Genomic DNA, 21,003 nt, shown 5'->3' on the forward strand with positions numbered 1-21,003 from the left:
CTGGATCCCAAAGAAACTGCTACTAATTTCTGGAGTTCGTATGTCATCCATTTAATGATATGTGGAATCTTGCCAGGAGTGTGGACACGTGGCAGCCTCTGGCCCCTCCCTCTCCCCCATCCCTTGAAAACTGGGGCCTCGGCTGCAGCACGTTCTGGCCCATCTTCTAGCCCCGTGATTGCTCCAGATCACCGGCAGCGACTGACGCGCATATTTTCAGTACTGGGGATGGAACGGTGGCAGGGTCAGGAGTCTCGAAATTACTTTTTCATTTGGAAGATGTCATTAGACACTGTCGAACAAACTCAGAGGAACCTGGAGGCTTTGGTTAGAAATGAATGATAGATTTATTCAAGGGTCTTAGAGCGTGCACACTAGGAACCCAGGCAAAAACCCAGACGTGTTCTGAAGAAAGAAAAGTTAAGAGCTTTTACACTAAAAAGCGCATTCTTGAGAATATGCAGCCCTAGGATTGGCCCAGGATGGCTGTCAGTCGGGTGTCAGGCCGTCTGGGTGATGAGCGCCAGGTGGTCTAGTAGCTGGGCAGGAGCATGTCAGGTGGCCTGCACACGTGAGTCTCTGGGTCATCAGAGGGTCATCCGGAGCTCTGGTGTGTGGCCAGATGTGTGCCCAGCCATCGACACAGGACTGGAAAGTTCAAGAAGTTCTAAGTTCCCAGGCTACTTACAGAGAACAAGAATAGTCTTTCCTCATGCCCCGGTGTTCACAACGTGATGGGGGAACTACCCTCCCGGCCCAAGGGGAGGGGTGGAGAGGTGCTGAAGATGTGAGTCTCCCTGGCAACCAGGAGGACACTTGTAGGACATAGCAGAAGAGGTGCACAAGGCCGACACCAAAACCTAGGAAGGCGATTGGATGGAAGGGACATACCCTCCTATCTACTTCCACCCAGCAGGGAGTTGTGGGGGAGTATTTAAAAAGCAGAGTGTGCACAAATGCCCTGTTTTTGCTCCCCCATCCGCTGGCTGTGGGGGCATGACCAGAGGGGTTCCCCGCCCCTCTGCCATAGCACTCCCATTAGAGCCGCAGGGAGGCTCGGCAGCAACCCCCCACCCCATCCCCATGTGGGAAGCTGCGGAGACTGTGGGGTGGGCCTGGGACTTGGGGTGGCAGGTCCCAGGAGATAGGGAGGGTGGGGTGGCCACATGACAAGTCCCATGCTCCTCCCCTGTGCTGTGGTGGCCCCTTGTCTGCTCCTCCCCTGGCTCCTCCCCTTGTCTGCTCCTCTGGAGGTGGGGGTAGGGGCCTCAAGAAATCTGCTGTGTATATTCTTAAGTAAATAAAAAATTCCATTTTCCTTTTCACTGGATTCTGTCTCCAGAGTTATTGCCTATGCTTGGCAGGCGATGGGACCCCACTAGTTGTTCAGTTACAATAATGTTAGTAATTTTAGCAGCTTGGTTAAAGTGACTCCATTTTATATATTTGCTACCCCCACTCTTTCCTCAAAACATTCTGCAAACAAAGTTTATATCGCTGCTGCATTCAGACATAACAGGTCCAAGATAAATCCCTGGTCCTTCCCCAACTGCAAACCCATGGCACTCCAACTAGTAGCATCTCTACTTCCCTCGCTCAGGCCCAAACCCCAAGCGCCATCCTCGCACCCCTCATTCTCACAACCTCTACCCAGTCTGTCTGGGGCTCCTGCTGCTCTACCTGCAAAACTGTGTCTAGGATCCTACGCCTCACATCCCCTCAACCACCCTCATCCCTCACCTGGACAAGCAGATCTCTGCCCTCCCGCAACCCCAACCCCAGTAGCCCGGTCTCCACGCAGCAGCCGGATGGATCCTGGCATTTCCGTGCTCAACACCCCCCAGTGACTCCCCGCTGCACGTCGGATGAAAGCAGAAGTTCGAACAGTAGTCTACGGAACCCGGCACTGTTCCTGAACAACTAGTCTGCCTTCCTCTGACTCGCTCCGTCCTTGCTAACTCTGCCTCAGCCTCACTGCCTCCATTGTTGTTCCTGGAACCCACCTTGGGGCCTTTGCATGGGCTGTTCCCTCTGGTTATGAAACTCCAGCTGTTTGCGTAACTCCCTCTCTTGCCTCTTTCAAATCCTTCCCAAGTCACCTTCTCAATGAGGCCCTCCCTGATTAGCCTGCTGAGTGAGCCCTGCCCTCGTCCACTGCACCGCCTGTCTCCTTTACCCTGCTCCATTTTCTCATAGGGCCGTCAGCTGCTGACATACCCGCCGGGTTTCCACCTTGCTGTCTGTCCTGCTGGGATGTAGGTTCCACGAGGGAATCGCATTGGGTGGTTCGATTCCTTGCTGACCCCCAGGTTCCTAGAAGGGGGCCATCCGTGTGCCTGGCCCGTTTAAGGTGCACAGCACACATTTGTGGAGTGAACGAGCGCGAACAACTGCTTTGATGAGAGCGTGCTCCCAGCAGGCCTCCCTCGCGTGCAGACGCATGGGCATAGTTACATGCTCTGCGCTGGTTTTGTGTCATCCAACCACGAGGCCACCTTGTTCGTAAGTGTTTTCCTAGTTACAACCATTTTTGCTTTTTACATGCACTTAGATTTTTGCATGCTTGTTATATATAACTAGTCCAACAGTACCGAGTTGTGTAAGGAAAAGGTATCTTCCCTCCTCCTCTGGTCCCACCCTGGTGAAGGGAACCGTTTTAAAATTTAGTGGGTTTCCTTCCAAATATTTTCTATACATTTGTAACAGGTACAAGTTTCACAGGTCAAAGACAGGCATGCCTAATTTAGGCCTCATTCCCTGACGGAGAAAACTAAATCTACTTAATTCAAGGTAAATGCTAATGCTTTATGACTTGTTTCTCCTTTCCATTTTATTAACCCTCACTTGAGGATATATTTCCTGATTCCAGAGAGGGAGGGAGGGAAAGAGGGAACATCTACAGGCTCCTGCATGTGCCTCAGCCGGGACCGAACCTGCAACCCAGGTATGTGCCCCAACCGGGAATTGAACCCGCAACCTTTGGTGTACAGGACCGCGCTCCAACCAGCTGAGCCACACCGCCAGGGCTGATTTGCTTCTTTCTTAGTGATCTGGTGCAGTTTAATTCCCATGAGTTCAGGATTTATTAATGTCATGTCCTTTCACCTTCACATAATTGCCAGTTTATAAAACTTACCATAAAAGAAATGAACATTCATTAGAGAAAAGTACTAAGCCATAAATAAAAGAAATGAAAAGCAAAACCATCTGTAAGTCCAGCAGCCAGAAGTCAGCCTTCCAGACTTCCTCTGTGTGTATACATGTGCATTTGGGGGGTCATTTCATAACCAGCCTTTACTGCTTAATATATTTCGAGCATCTCCCCACGTCAGAGGACGCACTTGTGCGTGTTTCTGGCGGCTGCATCATGCCCCATTATGCAAGTGCACCGTCATTGTCTGTTTTGGTATGTCGGTTGTTTGCAACTTTGCACTTTTGCACGATTACTTGTAGCTACATCTCTGTGCGTGGCTCTAATTCTTGCCTCAGTGAGATTCCGGAACTGGTGTGCAAAGGCGCGCTCACTGCTGAAGGCCTCGGAACCACACTGTCGCCGCCCCGCCCTACAGAGAGCTGGCACTGCTTCGACATATACCATATATACCATTTCTCCACACCTCGCCAGCGCCGTCTTAATCATTCTTTGTCACCTTTGTTAATCTGGTAGAACGGGGGTTTTGCATTGTTTTCTCAAGTTGTATTTCATCGACGACTCATAAAGCCAAACCTGTTTTGAGGCATCAGCCGTGTTTGTGAATTGCCTGCTCCTCTCTCTTGCCCATTTAGACTCAGGTTTGTCTCATTCATTTGCAAGAACTCTTTGTAGAATATAAAATACTGTTCCTATGCTGCAGATGTTTTCCCAGTTTGTTACTTGCCTTTTATTTATGGCCATGTGCTCCTTTGCATTGCAAGAGGCCAAGCGTCTGGGCCAGAAGCCTGGTTTTCCGCACATGCTCTGTCTTCCAAGAGGTTTGTGTTTGTGACTCCACCTACAGGACTAGCAGGCGGAGTCTCCTGGACTGGCATTTGGATCTGGGTGGCCAGGGGGCTGGTACACCAGGCAGGTCCCTCCCGTGGAAGCCTCATTTCTGACAGAAGTAGCTGAGAAACGGCTCCCCCTTTGTCTGCCTCCTCAATCTCACTTAAGGGCCAAACCTAATCGCAAGGGGGTTGGATTTCCAAGCTCTCCGACTAGAAAGTGCACACATGGAGCCAGCTCTACTGCACGGCTCAGTGCCTGAGTCTCCCCACCCGCGCCCAGCCCGCGTGGTGCTCTCGTGGAGACTGGAAGAGTTGCTAGCAAGGGTGCCTGGCACAGAGTGAATACCAGGTGGCATTATAATATAAAAGTCAAAGATATGGTTGGTTATTTATTTGGAACAAATAAGGGACCTTTAGGGATAATGTGATTAACTCCTGTGTGATTCTGTAGATGACGAAACAGTGTCATTATGTGACCTTTATACATCACTTCAAATGCATTTTATTACCTGGTCTCTTCAGGTCATTTTTACACGGCTTTTTATGCACTTAAATCTCGCCCTCCGGTACGATTCGTGAGTGCAGGAGTCCTGGGGGGAGTTGCAAAGACGTCCTTCAGGGACAGCTGGGAAGGCCTGTCCTGAATATTGGGACTGTAGGTGACGGCTGACTGCTGTGGGTGAGAGTGGCGCTGCCGCTTTGTAGGAAACTGCCGCCTTAGCAGGCTCGTGCGGAAGCATCTGGGGATCACAGCGCCACACCGACAGCCTGTTTGCGTGTGTGTGTCGTTGGTGCGCGTCTGGGGGTGGAGAGAGAGGAGGGAAGGCAAAAGTAAAATGTGGTGGCTATGTTCGTTCAACATTTTTAAGCATTTTAAAATTTTCCCAATAAAAAGGAGGTAAATACCAAAAAAAAAACCCTAGGTAAAATTGAGAATATATTGTATTTTAACTGTGTTTTATTTTCCTCAACCAGTTTCAAGTAAGTAGCCAACACTTTATCAGGGACTAGTGCGTCCACTTCAGAATGGGTGCTCACACCCAAACTGCTGTGCTTTCAAAAGAACGTGCCTTGTGCACGTCTCAGCAACTCCAGAGGTGGAGAAACTTTGCTCTCACTTCTGCACACCCAAATCCTCGTTGGCAGAACGACTGACGAGTAGCATTTGAAAAGCTGCCGTCGGTGCGTGGAGTGCATGCCCAGGCCCCAGGACTGTGGGAAACGGCCCTTCGAGGTACTTCTTCATGGGCCTGGCAGCGGCCTTTGTTGTCTTTTCCAGGCACTCCACATCTCGCGTGGGATCCAGGTTGCAATGGCGTCCTCCTCCACTGAACGGCTGGCAAACAGGCACTGATTTAGTGTTGAATGTGGTAAAAGGCACCGTGATTTCAGGCTTCTGTTCATACCACCTGTTGACTCACCACGAAAACTCCTCCCACACTCTTTATTAATGTGACATTTTGATAGTGTTCCTCGATCACCGTCCCCTCCATCCACGACCTACCCTCCCTTCCCAAACACCTCCAGACAGTGGTGCTTGGGTCTGTGGTCCCCATGCGGGGTGGCCCCAGGCCACCGCCTCCAGCGCCTCTGCCCACAGCAGCGTGTCAGTGTCAGGAAAGCGGGTGCTTCTGTCGTTTGTGCCGGCTAAGCTGCTGAGCAGTGCCCGGGGCTCTTGAAGGACCCCGCAGGCTGGGGTGTCGGCTCCACCAGTGCTGGCTCCTCCTTCTTCAGGACCAGAACTCCACAGTCAGCCTGAACGTGTGGCCATCGGGTTTCTCTGCACTCCAGCTGATGACCAGCGGCTCCACATCGCAGTGGGTCAGCAGAGGCAGCTCTGCTTCATGCTGCGGGCCAGTTGAGGGTTGTTCCACCTGTCTCATCCTCTGGCCCACTGGCTGCCTGGGGCATGCTCTTCTCACCGAGGGTGGCGATTGTGCCAGGGGGCCAAGTAGGTTCAGGGCCTCAGCTCAAATGGACATGCTGTCATCTACCCGCATCCCACTGGCCAAAGCCCAAGGCCATGCGATGGGAGGTCCTCTCCACCGTGGTGAGCCTTGCCAAGGTCAACAGGGGAGGAAGAATTGTGGGCCAACAGTACCACTGGCCTCAGCCTCCCAGCCTTCCTTGCCACTCGGTGTGTCCTTGTAGCTACGTTCTGGCTAGTGGGGTGTGATGGGAAGCCGTGCCAGCCACGCCCAGGTGTGGCCCTTGTGAGCACTGGGTGTGCCCTGCCTTGCCCCTACCCATCAGCCAGGGACACTGTGGGACTGCCGCAGTCACCTGGCCCAGAGGCAGATGGCGCACACCTGTGCACGCTGGCTGTCCTGCCAGCCCTGCCGCTGACTGTTCCACGTACCTCATCCACACTGCTGGTTTTGGGCACCTTAGAGCCCGAGCCAGTACCCTGCCCCTTCATTCAACAAGTCGTTACTATCTTTGTGACAGGCGTGGCGCTAGGCCTCGGAGGAAATGACAGTGACCAAACACAAACCTGGCTGTTCCGTATCTTGATTGGTGGTAGTTACATCATCCTCCACGTGTGATAAAATTGCATGAAACTAAACGCACGCACGCAAGTGCAGAGAAAGCTGGGGAAATCCATGCAAAGCTTTGGGTCATGCCAGTGTCTACGTCCTCGTCACGATACTGTTACAGCTTTGCAAGATGGCATTTTTGAGGGGAAACTGGGTAAAGGGGCTCTGTGTTCTTACAACTGAGTGTGAATCTAAACGATCTCAAAATAAGAAGTGAAAGAAAAAAACCTGGACCCTTGGTCTCTGGGCTTGCAGTCTGAATGGTGTCAAAAGAAAACCCAGAGAGCTTCACTCTTAGGAGCGCTTTGAGAGGGGATGCTGAAAGCGGCCGGAAGCTGGGCGCTCGGCAGCCACAGTCCACTTTGCAAAGCACGGACATGGAAGCGCAGCCCTCTGCCGGGACTGGTGGCTGGATACTGACCCATTCCCGAGGGGGAAGCACTGTACACTCGTGGGCAGCAAGGAGGCCGCTTCCCTCCTGGGAAGCCACGGGGTCATGCTCAAGTGAAGACAGCTGAAATTTTGTTGAAGGCCAGAGCCAGCATTTCAGGGAAATCAGGACGCTTTTTCAGTGTCGGTTTTGTGACTGAGTGATGGTTTAGGGCTGTGTTCAGACTGTGGTCTCCATTTTGGGTTTCCTTTAACAACGGGAATCAGAACATTAAAAAATAAAAAAATCACTGATGAGAACCTCCCCCGGGGCCTGGGGCTGAAGCCTCACTGGTGGGGACGCCCTGGAGCCCGCAGAGTAAGTCCGTCAGGGCCCCGGGGGGCAGAGCTGCCCGAATGCTCACTTTGGAAGGTACAGTGGGAGGGGTGGCAAGTCCGTTGCTCTTTAAGTAGGGTGTCCGTGTGATTCATCACCCACACCGGGACACCTGTGAGAAGAAGTACAGTGGCACAGCTTGTGTAAACAGATGGGCTGGTCACTGTTTGTAAGCCACTGTATTCTGGACTCTGGTGTAGAGCCTGTAGCCTTTCCTTACCCACACAGAGATGAACAGCCGCTGCCTTTGTCAGGGCACAATAATCTAGCGCAGGGAACAGTAAATCCATCGTCTCAGCGAGTTCACGTGCTCAAAGGTTGACTTCTTGCTCTCGCAAAGTCTAACATGGTGCTGGTGGCCCTCTTCCGTCCGGTAGTCAACTTGTTTGAACATGACCATCCCAGGTTGCTGCAACAGTGGAGGAGAATGCGGGAAGATTACAGAAGGTTTTGTGGGTCACGCCAGAAAGCTAAATAGCTTACCTGACACCACTCACATTTCATTGGCCGGAACTCAGCCATGTGATCACCCCTAACTGCAAAGCAGACTGGGAATAGCAGTCACCCTATAAACCCAAGAAGAGGAACTCTGCTGCAGGCACGTAAGTCCAGACTGGGAGAGGACACTGTCTGGCCTCGGTCTCTTCAGACTGGCCCATTGCCCCTGTGTGTGCGTGCGGCTCTGCCCTTCATAGAGAAACCCCTGAAGGCTGCAGGAGAGCAGTTCAGGTCTGCCTTTGGCATGGGCTCCTTGCACCCGCCAGCATGGCCCGGGGGACTGCAGGCCCGTGGGAGAGCGCCGATTCTGCAGGTCACGTCTGGGTTGCTGGCAGAGTTCCTTCTTGCTCAGGGACAGCTAGTCTTTCTGCTGTACGCATGCCTGCAACTGCCTGAATGAGACTCACGCATGTTAGGAAGGTCAGTCTGCTTTACTCAGAGTCCATCGATTTAAACATTAATCTTCTCCAAAAACACTCCCACAAAACATCCAGAATGATGTCTGACCACAAATCTGGGGACCAAGGCCCAGCCAAGGTGACAAAATTAATAATCACATCTTTTAAAGCAGGGTGGTGTGGGGGGTGGTGGGGGACAGCCAAAGTTGGCTTCAAGTCCCAAACCTTACTCTTCTGAACTGGCTCCTCACCTGTGAAATGGGAACAGGAGTGTTTACCTCGAGCCATGTATGTGAGACTTCTGTGACTATGCCTGACAGTGGTGGCCGCTATCAAGTGTGCAGTTTGCAAAGAGTTCATTGAACACTTCACATTTCTGTCTTTTTACTTGATGCTTTTCATTTGCAGGTGGCTCTCCACCTTTTTCCTTTCCCTGCAAGTTCAGCGGCGTCTCAGCCGGAAGAAGGTTCCTGCCACAGAGTATAGGGCTCCTGTGGTTCTGCCGTGTGCCATGCTTCAGGTGCCAGCAGTCAGCTGCTTCGGGATGCTTTGCCCTCCTCCTTTTCCCCGAGCCGTCATCCACGCCCTGTGGACCGTCACACGCGTGAGCAACGTATTCTGGCACTCGGGAGGAAATCCAGGAGGAAGCAGGAGTGAGGAAGAGTGGTAAGTACAAAGAAGAGGTGGGAGTTGGCAGGAAACGATGCGAGAAGAGGGAACAGAAATCAGATTTTCTACTAATTTGCTTTGTGTTCCTACGTCAATTTATAAATGAACATCTACATTTATGACTGACTGGACGAACCAGCTTTTCCGGTCCTCACTCAGCAAAGCTGCAGGTTTCTTTTTTGGGGTGGAGCTGAGGAGACTTTAAAAGCGGACCAAAGCCCGTGGCTGGTGTGGCTGAGTGGGTTGGGTGCTGTCCCACAACCCAAAAGGTCACGGGTTCAATTCAGGTCAGGGACATGCCTGGGTTGCGGGTTCGGTCCCCAGGCCTAGTGTGTACGGAAGGCAACCAATCAATGTTTCTCTCTCAATTGATGTTTCTCTCCCTCTTTCTCCCTCCCTTCCTTTCTCTCTAAAAATAAAATCAAAGCTGTTTGTTTTTTAATGTGCACCAAAGGCACACGGGACATGTGTCCTAATAAGCAAAACGGCCTTCCATAAGTTGAGCGCGGCTGGAGGCTTGCAGTGGGGCTGTGGAGGGCGCCAGGCTGTGTTCCTGTGAATGCTGGCTTCCCAGTTCGGGAGCTGGCTGAGCCGCTGTGCGTGAAGATCCCCAAACACACTGGCTTTAAAAAGACAGGCCTCTGTTTTGCTTTCAGGTAACAACAGTACAGAGGTGGGGCGGGCGAGGAGCGGTGATCCAGAGCAACAGCTGCACTGCTAGGTGGGGTCACCGGGCACAGAGGCTGGCACGTTGGCTTTGCCATCTCAGAAACATGGGACCTCCCTGTGGGCTCAGGATGCCACTCCAGTTGGCCCCTTTCTCCGCCAGGTGAAAGGGGCAGATAAAGCAGAGGGCTAAGCTTTTTTTTTTTAAAGGCATCACCTGAGAGTTGCCCTTTGCCTCTGCTCACAACCCATTGGCCAGAATCGTGAAGGGAAGGGAACTGGGCCTGTGCCTCTCAAAACTGTTGGAGGGGTCTGATTGCTAAAGGGTAGGAGGTGAGACTGGATGTCTTGAAGTGGTTAGTGTCTCTGCCGTATCTAAATCTGTGGAGGTGATTCAAATTCCTCAAGAAGGTTTGCAAGACGGGGTGGGCAACACCTCAAACCCCATTCCCTCCCCAAGAAACTCCATTTTCATTCGTTTTGGAGTTCTATCTAAATTTCCACCTAAAAAAATAAGTTTCTCTATGTAAAAAAAAATAAAAAGTCTGAATACCATTTTATGTACAATTAGTTTGCCAAAGTGGAAAAAGCAGCTCAACTCTGTGAGGTGGCTCCGCCTGTCACACCGGAGCGCTGTACCTGAACCCCGTGGCCCCCTCCGCTCTGACCCAGCCCTGGGAAGAGGCAGGTGCTGTCCAGAGCCATCCCCCCACCCCCGCCCAAACCCCCCTTCCCCGCGCCCACTCTCTTCCACACGTCCCCACTCACCGAGCAGCTCTCAATTTCAGGAGGAAACAGGAACCGCAAGGTTGAAAAAACCCCATCGTGTTTCAGGTGTGATCGCTGGGTTGTCCGCATGAAATGTCTTCACAATGGATGTGCTTTATCTTCACTCCCACCGCTAAACGCCATGAAAGTGCCCCTCACCCAAAACTAGGATGGGGTGGGGTAGGGTAGCGGTGGGACCAGCTGTCCCCGTCGTCCTCTTGTAACGCAAGAGCAGTGTCGGGCGGGTCTCGGGTCGCCCCACTGCATTTCTGTCCCGTGGTGCAGGACTCCCGTAAGGGCCTGCTGCAGACTGGGGCGCCTTCTCCGACCCGCGGACGGAAGGCGGGGCAGGGGCAGGGGCAGATCACGGGATAGGCAGCCCGGGTCCCCGAGGGTGGCAGAGCCACCGCGACTGCAGCCCCAGACCATTTTATCCAAGCCGCTGTCCCTTGGGGTCTCACTGAACGCCCCGGTGGGGCTGGGTGGAATGCTACTTTCCAGCTGCTACAGAAAAACCCAGCCCGCACTAGTTAAAGCGGTGAGCACAGGTCTCCTTTAACAGCTGCTGCAGCGGGGAACAGGGTCTCACGTGACCTGGCCTCGGCTTCCGTTTGTATCGAGGCCCCGGCGTTTCCAAAGCAGGAAGGCAGGGGCGCGCGCGGGGGCGGAGGCGGGCGGCCTGGAGAGAGATCGCTCCGACTCGACCCGGGAGGAGAGGAGGCCCCGTTGCCATCCAGCCTCTTCTTGGTTTCCCTCCAGTGTTTAGAAACGGTCCTACTCAAAACCCGAGTCCCCGGCTTCCCAGACAGCGGTCAAACAGCTTCCCTGGCTCTGTTGGCGCAGGCGCGGCCAAGTGGGCGTGGCCGGGTGGAAGCTGTTGGGAGTGTGGGGCGGGGCTAGGGCGTAGGGGGCGGGGCCAAGGCGGAAGCTGAGCTAGAGGACTGGTGGCTGGGGTACAGATCTGGTCGAGGCCCTGGGGGCAAGGTCTCCCAAGCTCCTCCTCCTCCTTAGTGGAAATCCAGATTGCCTTTGGGGTCCAGACCCCTTCTCTGGAGCCGCACTGCCTAACAACTCCTCTGCTTACCCCACCTCTAACCCCTTGACGGTCCCCAGAGCACCTTCCTTCTCTCTTTCACACATGTCCTTGACCCCAGTTACTTAAACCAGAAAGGTTGTGCTGCCTGTCACTACCAGAACCAATAAGAGACAAGGATTGAATCTTTTGGGGAGCTTTATTTAGATGGCTGTGGATCTGCGAAGATAGCAAGTTATGTACCAAGCTGACTTTTTTATAAGGAGAGGAAAGGGTAGGTAAGGGTTCAGAAAAAGGCTAATTGGGCAAGAGTTGCGGTCCTGCGGCTATTTTTCTTTCCTAGTACTTCTTTGCTGATCAACAATTCTCTCTCTGCATCAAGAGTGTTCGCGCCCTGGAACACAATGGCTCAGGTACCCGCATGGAGACCCCGTTGGGCGCAAAGGTCGAATTGCCTGTTGACCTCCTGGAGTCTCGGGGTCATGCATTCTAGTTCCTGGAATTACACTTCCCACATGCATTACTCACTCAAGCCTATCGACTAAGCAGGGGTGTCCAACCTTTTGGCATCTCTGGGCCACACTGGGAGAAGAAGAGTTGTCTTGGGCCACACATTAAATATGTTGCAACATGTAATCACAAAACATCTTGTAACGTTTTAAGTAAACTTACAATTTTGCGTTGGGCCACATTCTCGGGCCACAGGATGGACACCCCTGCTACTAAGGCTAAAATCTTTCATCTTGAGTTCCTCTGTCGGGTACTTGCTGGTGCCTTCCAGGTTTAGCCTTTCTCCGGCTGTGTCTGCCTATAATTTTCGCTGCCTGTAACCTTCTTTCTTTAGCTAATGCCTACTCAGCCTTGGCCCTCAGCTGTGGGCCCAAGGGCCACCTCTTGAGTTTTGTTTTTTTCTGACCCCAGACCAGGTCAGTCGCTGCTCCCTCTCACCTCCAGACTTCCTGATTCACTGACCTGTCCCGTCCAATGAATGGTCTTATGTTGGAGTCTCTCACTCTTGCCAAATCCCTAGTACCAAGGAAGGGCTCAGGAAATATCAGTAAGATAAGCGGAAGTGGAAACACGATGAACAGCGGAGGTGGGGGGAGTGTCAAAAAGTGGGGTCTGAGCCGTCACCCATCTTCCCTGATGTCTGCCGCGGATGAAGGCAGAGGAATAGAGGAGTTTGGTGGTACAGCAGAGTGAGGGAAAGGCCGGCCGGTTTGAAAGTGGAAGCTGAGGAGCCAGTGAAGAGGAGAACACTGGAGAATGTAGTCCAAGCAGTACAGGTGAAAAAGGAGACCTGGTTTAGAAAAGGCAACAAGAAAGAAAGGAAAGTATTCCCAAAGACAAAGGACGCAGTCATTGCAGACCTTAGCAGTGTACCTGCCCTGCACCTGTTGCTCAGTAAAGGTCCGAAGGGGAGAGGTGAAAACGTGATTATGTATTTCAGATAACCTCAGTCTTCTTAGGGAAGTAGGAGGTTGGATCTTATGAAAAATGGGCATCGGGAGACAAGGGCTATTAAGAAATACCATTTGTTGGTGTATCAGTACTCCAACAAGCAGCCCCAAAGTGCAATGGCTCGATGGTGTAGTCTCTATGGTATAGACACTTAATTTTTGCTTACTTAACGTTCCAGGATGGGTGTTTAGGTCAGTGGGTGGTTCCCTTCTTGGTGATCATTCAGCACCCAGGTTCCACCATGCTCCAAGGGCCCCAGAAAGCAGAGAGAACATGTAGACCATGCACAGGAGGTTCTCACGGAGCCGGCACGGAAGGAACACAAAGTTCTGTTCACATGACTTCGGAGAGACCTTAGTCACACACGCTCACCCAACCGTAAAGAAGGCTGGCAAATGTAGCTTCGCTGCGTGCCCGCAGAAGGGAAAAACAGAGTTTGGTAGATGACCAGTGGTCTTCATCACTGATTGGCAGATTAATGGGCACCAAAGATGCCCACGTCCTAAGCCCTGGAACCTGTGGATACGGCACAGGGACTTTGTAGCTGTTTAAGGTCTTGAAGTGGGGATGTTGTTCTCGATTTTTTCAGGGGGCCACAAGAAATCTCCTTCTAACTGAAAGGCAGAGCAGGAGCATCGGTCACTGTCAGAGTGATCCACCACGAGCGGGATCGCCGGGTTTGAAGACGGAAGGGGGCCATGAGCCGGGGGTGGGGGGACAGCCTGTACAAGCGGGAAAGGGCAAAGAATGGAGTCCCCTCCAGAGCCTCCAGAAGGAACGCAAGTTGGGCTGACACCCCATTTCAGACTTCTGAACTCCAGGCCTCTAAGATAATAAATGTATATGTTGTTTTAGGGCACCAAATTGTGGGAATTTGTTACAGCAGCAATGGAAAACAAATACACAACATTTGGTACTTCCTTTTTTTAAAGAAACCTACCTGATAGTGGTATGAAGCATTATTTCACACTCTAAGGAGACCGTATCTTTGCTTTCCACCCTGTGCACAAGCCTACTGACCGCCTCAAGAGCTCCTGGGGACCAGCCGGGCCACTGGACTTTACCGTGGGGAAGTTTTATAACAACAGTTCTCAAAATGTGGCCCCCAGACCAGCAGAAAATGCATCACCTCGTAACCTGGAGAAGTGCATGTTCTCAGCCACCCAAAACCACTGAGTTGGGAACTCTGGGGCCCAGTAGTCTGTTGTAACAAGCCCTCCACATGGCCCTGACCCTTGCTCAAGGGTGAGAATCACTGTTTAGGACTGAGGCACTACTCTAGATTGAAGGAGCCAAATCAGACGCAGAACCTATTAGCAGTGCACAATTCTGAACTGGATCTTTTTATTCCAAAGAACATTGTTGGGACAATAAAAGAGACTTGGATGGGGTCTCAGCTATTGGATGTTAGTAATAAATCATGGTTTGTTTTTAATCCTCACTCAAGGGCATGTTTTTACTCCTTTCACAGAGAGAGGAGAGGAGAGAGAGAGAAATATCGATGCGAGAGAGAAGCATCGATCAGCTGCCTCCTGTACACGCCCAGCCCAGGGATCATGCGTGCCCACTCAAACCCGCAAACTAGGTATGTGCCCGGACTGGGAACCAAACCCGCAGCAGCCCTTTGGTTACAGGATGACGCTCCAACCAACCGGGCCACACAAGCCAGGGCTGAATCAATGTTAACTTCCTGATTTGAATGGTGGTGTGGTGATGTTGGAGGCCCTTGCTTTTAGGAAATATACACTAAAATTATTGAGAAACGATGGGCAACCTTATCAGCGACTTAATTCTCAAATGGTTCAGGACAAAAAAAGCTTTACACTGTACTTATCATTTTTCTTTGAGACTGTTTCAAGACCATTTTATTTTCAACAATCGCTTGGCACAGGAGAAAAATGATAATACCTGGTGCTGGGGAAAGTATAGGGAAATAGAAAGGTGCGTACATTACTGTTGTTCAGTCTCGCTTGTTGCAGCATTTTTGGGGGGCAATTTTACAATAGCCATCAAAAATGTAAAAGCAAATTGGACTTAGCAATCCTGCCTTTAGAAATTCAGCCTTTAGATAAGGATGAGGAAATATAGTTTATTGCAGCATTTTTTCTACTAGCCAGGAAACTGGAAACCACCAAAAGGTTTATTCTTAGGGACTGCTTAAGTAGCTTATGGTGTAACTACACAACTAGGAAGCCCTGAGAAAGAATGCAAAAGATGTACCTGTCCTTTTGCAGCAAGGTGAACAACTTTGTAAATGCAAATGGATCAATGTCGCGTATAGTGAGGTTCCTTTGGGTTAAAAAACAAAAGCAAACGGTGGGAAGCACAAGTGCCCTCTGGGCAGGAGAAGGCGCTGCTTGGACTCCCCCTCCACAAGCTCCTGGTGCTGCTGCGTCTGCTTTAGGACCAGTGAGGGCCTGTTGTTTGTATAAATTCCTTGAAGTGTAAATGCACAGACTACTGGTTTAGGTTCTTCCAGAACAGTTAGGTTACCCCTGAGTTTACAACGGTTGTGTCCTGACCAGAAATGAAATGTCCCAGATTTGATAGCATCCTTCCCGCCCAGGGCCGCTGGGCACCAAGGGGAGCTTCGCTGCCATGTGCTGCATCTGCTTCTTTCACGCCTCAGCCACTGCCCTGCCTCTGCTAAGATATTGAATCCCTGGTTAATTAAATGAGAAACTTAATGTGACTGCCCAACAGGTGCGTGTTTGTGGTCCCTTTTCGCCAGTCCACAGCTCACTCGAGACACTGACTGTATTTATGGGATTATCTAAAAGAAAGGGTGTCAGAAAGGCAAGAGATGTGAGCTGGGGTTCCTCTGTGGAGGCCCCACAGCAAGTGGCAGAGCTACTGAGTTCTGTGACATTCCGGTAAGGACCTTGTCCATTGTCCCCTGCCCTTGACTGGTGAGGCGCAGTGGAGAGTGGTCTGAGCCCAGGGCTGGTGTGCCCAAGGCTTCCCCTAAATGCACGGGCCAGGCAGGAGCAGCTGGGGATGAGGAAGGCCCTGAGGTTGCTCCTTAGGGCCTCAGTAGTCATGTTTCCAGATGAAATAAACTAGATGACTTCCAGAACTCTCGATGTGGGGGGGAAGTGAGAAGGGAAGTGGGGAATGATGCAACTCTTCCCACAGAAATGGCTAAGAAGTGCTTTTAGGCAGGGGGAGGGTGGTAAGCTCACAGGAAGAAGGAACAATGTTAGTCTCAGTGTTGCTCTAACAGCATTACTGCTGTAACATGCTTGAGTTGATCTTTGTTTTCAGAGAAAAGCTGCGACCTACGAGCTCCATGGATTATGCTCATTGAGGTGTCTGGTTTTCCTTTGTTTTAGTGGTACCTTCAGAGGACAGGGTCTAAGAAATAACTTCGGGAGGAATAAGTGACTTCTGAATGAAAAAATAATTGAAATGGCCTCAAGATGACTTAGCGCCCTGGCTGGTGTAGCTCAGTGGGTTGAGCGTGGGCCTGTGAACCAAAGGGTTGCTGGTTCGATTCCCAGTCAGGGCACATGCCTGGGTGGCAGGCCAGGTCCCCAGTTGGGGACACATGAAGGGCAACCACACGTTGATATTTCTCTCCCTCTCTCCTTCCCTTCCCCTCTCTCTAAATAAATAAATATAATCTTAAAAAAAAAGATGACTTAGTGATTAGTAAATAGCTAATCTGTGTATCTCAGACATTGTTTTGTGGAACTAGGAAGACAAACTTGCTGGATAACAGACCAACTGAGACAAAACTGGAAACACGGCAGGTGTGCCAACAAAGTGTTGTTTCAAAAAATTGTTTAATAAGGCCAGGAGCCTTTTAGAAAGAAAGGATCTCTTTCCAAGTTTGTGTCCAATTGAAAATCTTGGCTTTAGACCACAAATTCTGTATCTGCTGAACCAAATTTCCTTTTGCTGGAAGTTAACAAAATAAAAAGGTGGAAGGCTGTGAAAGAATTGGGTAGGAAGTAGTCAGGCCCCTGGCTGAGAGCTTGGCAGAAAGCGGCGTATCGGCCAGGAAAACAGAAACCACTGCAAGTGTCTGGGCAGAGGGAATCTGTGCCGGGGGTTTAGGACCCACTCAGCGATCAGCACCAGAGAATGCCGCCAGGTAGTTCTGCTGGGAATAGGTTGAGTACCATATCGTCGCTACTGGAGGCATGAAGCCACCAGTTTTTAACTTCCACTCTGTCAGGTGAGTAGCTGGCTGCTCATCTGCCTGATTAATGTATTTTTTTAAATGGCTTCTTTTGAGACTTTCTCCCCCTCTGTCTTCGGTTTAGTTCAGTTTTACGGTATGTTAGGTGAATCCTGCTTGGGACTCTATTTTATTTATTTTTAATTTACTTAGGGAGAAGGGAAGGGAGGGAGAGAAAGATCAATGTGTGGTTGCCTCTCATGTGCCCCCTACTGGGGACCTGGCCTGCAACCCAGGCATGTGCCCTACACTGGGAATCCAACCGGGGACCCTTTAGTTCACAGGCCAGCATGCAATCCACTGAGCCACACCAGCCAGGCTCTTCGGGCTTTTAAACTTGCAGATGTGTGTCTTCAGTTTTGGGCACTTCTCAGCCATTGTGTGCTCAGGCGTTTGCTCTATACCACTGTCTTTACTGTTGCCTTCTGGGAAACAACAGCTCTGTGCTGTTCCCAGGGGCGCATCTGCAGCAAAGATACGGAGAGGTTGAAAGTAGAAGGGTGGGAAGACATTTGCCACGGCACAGAATCACAAAGCAGCAGATGTTGTTACCACCAGGAAAAAGGGCGTAAGTAAACAGAAGGCATCCGTAGGGATAGATGTTTACTTCTCAGTTTGTTTACCAGGACTGACACGCACCTGATGACAAGCCCTCCGGGACATCACGCCAAATTCGCAGACTCATGAGTAGGAGTAGACGACAGTGATTATCTCAGTAATTGATAGAACAAGCAGATAACCACTCACCAAGGGCAGAGGAGACCCGAACAGCACGCCCCAGACTGAACTCTATCTGGGTGACTGCACCCAGCACCTGCGGAACACGCTGCGGTCCTGTGCCTGTGGGACCGTCGCTAAGGTCAGACACAGGTTGAGCTGTTAAGCAAGCCGCAACAAACTTCAAAGGCTGGAAATCTCAGGGTGTGTTTTCTGACCACAAAGTAATAACAAAAATGTAACTAGGAAGTCTAAATGTTTGGAAATTAAAAAAAAATTTTCTAAAAAACCTACGGGATCTGTTGTGATGATTTTTGCTTTCTATTCTTTCTTGTTTATCACACCAGAGGTTTATCAACTTTAATATTCTTTTCTAAGTATCGACCTTGACTTTTAATCCTTTCTACTGTGTGTGTTTTTAAAAGATTGTATTTATTTTTAATTTTAGACAGAGGGAAGGGAGGGAGAGAGGGAGAGAAACATCAATGTGTGGTTATCTCTTGAGCGCCCCCCTACTGGGGACCTGCAACCTAGTCATGTGCCCTGATTGGGAATCGAACCAGCGACCCTGTGGTTTGCAGTCTGGCACTTACTCCACTGAGCCACACCAGCCAGGGCTGTGCTGTTTGTATTACATTAATTTTTGCTGTCATCTTTGTTATCTCGTTCATTTAACATTTGATAAGATCTTATTTTATTATTTTATTTAATAGGGGATCGTAGTCCCATTTACCCATTGGGGATCTTAAATACTCCCCTGTACATTTTTAGTGTAACCATTCCCTTTGTCTCCAGGAGTGGTTTGTGCCTTAACGTCTCTCTCACCTAACAGAAGAGCTGCAGACACCAGCTATTGGTTACTGTCTGAGTTTCTTCCAAGGCAGTTCTTGAATGCAGCGTATCGCGGGGCCCTGTACTTTTGTCCTGTGGGGGCAGAGTGTCTGTGTTCCCCCGAGTCGCATGTTGGAGCCCCCATGCCCAGTGTTGGGAGAGTTATGAGGTGGGGCCTTTGGGAAGTGATTAGATCATGGGGGTGGAGTCCCCACGAATGGCATCAGCACTCTTACGAGAGACCCCATGGGACTTCTCAGCCTTTCCCACCGTGTGAAGGTACAACCAGGAATCCGAGAATGGGAAGAGCCCTCCTCTACCCATGGTGACCTTCGACCGCTCTGATCTTGGGCTTCCCGGACTCCAGGCCCGGGAGAAAAACACACTTCTGTTGTTCGTAAGCCACAAAGTCTGTGGTATTCTGCTACAGCAGCCTAACAGACCAAGACACGGACTGGCAATCTTTGTAATGTAATGGAATTAAATAGAATATACATCCTGGTATTTTTGGTTTAAGATCTGTCTGTCATCTTTTTAAATTTTAATCCTCAGCTGGGGATTTTTTTTTTTTAAGGGAAAGAAACATTGATGTGCAGAGTGAAACATCAATTGGCTGCCTCCCGTTCGCGCCCTGACCGGGAACCAAACCTGCAACCTTTTCCCGTAAGGGATGACACTCCAGTCAACTGAGCCACCCGGCAAGCACTTTGGGTTCCCCCCGCCCTGTCCGATTCATTTTTTTAGTTGCCTTTTTATTGATTTCTAAAAATTCGTTTTTAGCCCTGGCCAGGTAGCTCAGTTGGAGCATCCTCCTGATATGTCAAATTTTGGTCCCCAGTCAGTGCACATACAAAAATCAACCAATGAATGTATAAACTAAGTGAAACAATAAATGGATGTTTCTCTCTCTCTCTTTTCTAAAATCAATTAAAAAACATAAAATTCATTTTTAATCTACTAGTCTTGAAATGACACATTCTATTCCATGATTCCCTAGATTTTACAATGTGCATGAGGTTAACCAAAACCCTTACCCTCATATAATACTTCCATCCTTTTTACTCTTGACTTACGTTATTGTTGTCTGGTATTTTGAGTCTGTTATTTTAACAACTCCAGACTTTTGTTTCACATAACATTCAATTACATTTGCCTACACATTTCCTATTCTTTGCTCATTTCTTTTTGTATCTCAGAACCCCCTTTGGAGCCCCTGTCTTTTGTATGGATATGCATTTCTAAGAATTTCCTTTGGTGAGGGTCAGCAGTGGATAATTAAACAGCTTTTGTCGTAAAATGTGCTTTTACCCCCTCATCTTGAGATATTCTCACTGGGTATAAAATCCTCGGGTGACAGTTGCCTTCTATCTTATGCTGATGCTTCACTCTACTCTTTGGCTCCCATTGTTGCTGCTGCGAAGTCTGTTGTTCCTTTGAAGGGATTTTTTGTGTGTTTAAGCTATATTTTTTCTCTGATTTTCTGCAGTTACACTATGATGTGGGTGGGTGTGGTTTTTATAAATGCATCCTGCTCTGTATTCTTTAGGCTTTTAAATCTGTAGGCCTGTAGTTTTCATCAGCTCTGGAAAATTCTCAGCCCCAGGCTCTTTTCCTTTTATTGTCCTTGACTTCTGAGACTATGATTAACTGTAGATGTTAAACTTCCCAATGAAAGCTTCCCTTCTCTGTATTTTCCTTTTTTTGTCTCCATTCTGCACTTCTTCACCCATCTTTCACATTTTTCCACAAATCTTGTCCAATCTGTTGCCAAATACATCTCTATTTTAAGAACAGCCCCCCCCCCCCCCCCCGCCATCAACATAACCAGTAATTCAGTACATCAAGTCTATGTGGGTCTACTCTGTTCTGCTCGCTTTCAGTCATGTTACCTTTTCTCTGCACGGGCCTGGCTTTTTACTCATCGCCCCCGGAAAACTTGTCTATGAGGGTTACTTGAGGTTGAGATTGAGGGAATCTTCTTCCAAAGTTTTGTGTTGCTTCTACCAGCTGTGTTCACCAGGGCTGTAAGGGTTGACCAGTGAGCACAGGGCATTGGGGATGTTTTCTTTTCCCTTTTCTTCTCTTTCTCTGCTCAGTAACAGGACCATTGGGGCTGGGGTTAGACCTGATTTATGTTCCCTGAGGATAAAGCTCTTTGGGGACCCAGACTGACTTTGGAAAGGTCTCCTGTAAGACTCATCACCTCAGGTGGACCTGGCCCTGACCTTCTGTCTCCCTCCCCGTGGCTGAAGTGGTGCCCAACTGTGCAGCATCAGCAAACAGCCTAAGGCATAGGTGCTTTGGCATTCTGACGCCAGGACCCGTTTGAAACCGCCCTGCTTATTTGAACTGCATGGTCCTCCCACTCTCGATGCTCTCACTGGGGCAGATGTACTGCCTATTTTAAAGCCTTTTTTGTTTTGGTGGGAAATTGACCCAAATAACTTAGTCTATCTTTACCAGAAAGTATTGTCCCACTTTTCCGACCTTTT

The 21,003-nt window shown here is 50.0% G+C and overlaps 2 long non-coding RNA genes across 3 annotated transcripts; one reads left to right on the top strand and one right to left on the bottom strand.

Annotated features, from left to right (window-relative positions):
* Positions 1–373: 373 nt before the first annotated feature.
* On the bottom strand, positions 374–13,161 carry LOC112296412 (uncharacterized). 2 transcript variants are annotated; one of them, XR_008425273.2, is made up of 3 exons: positions 10,287–12,241; positions 7,508–7,696; positions 374–4,783 (listed from the first exon to the last, which is right to left on the bottom strand). It is a non-coding gene; the product is annotated as an uncharacterized lncRNA (long non-coding RNA). The 2 variants fall into 2 exon arrangements; XR_002973882.3 differs by lacking the exon at positions 374–4,783 and having other exon boundaries at positions 4,925–7,696; positions 10,287–13,161.
* LOC128779379 (uncharacterized) lies at positions 8,758–18,511 on the top strand. The gene is made up of 3 exons (XR_008425274.1): positions 8,758–8,849; positions 14,252–14,365; positions 17,590–18,511. It is a non-coding gene; the product is annotated as an uncharacterized lncRNA (long non-coding RNA).
* Positions 18,512–21,003: the final 2,492 nt, after the last annotated feature.

The sequence above is a fragment of the Desmodus rotundus genome, chromosome 10 (genome assembly GCF_022682495.2).
Source record: "Desmodus rotundus isolate HL8 chromosome 10, HLdesRot8A.1, whole genome shotgun sequence".
Classification (NCBI taxonomy): domain Eukaryota; kingdom Metazoa; phylum Chordata; class Mammalia; order Chiroptera; family Phyllostomidae; genus Desmodus; species Desmodus rotundus.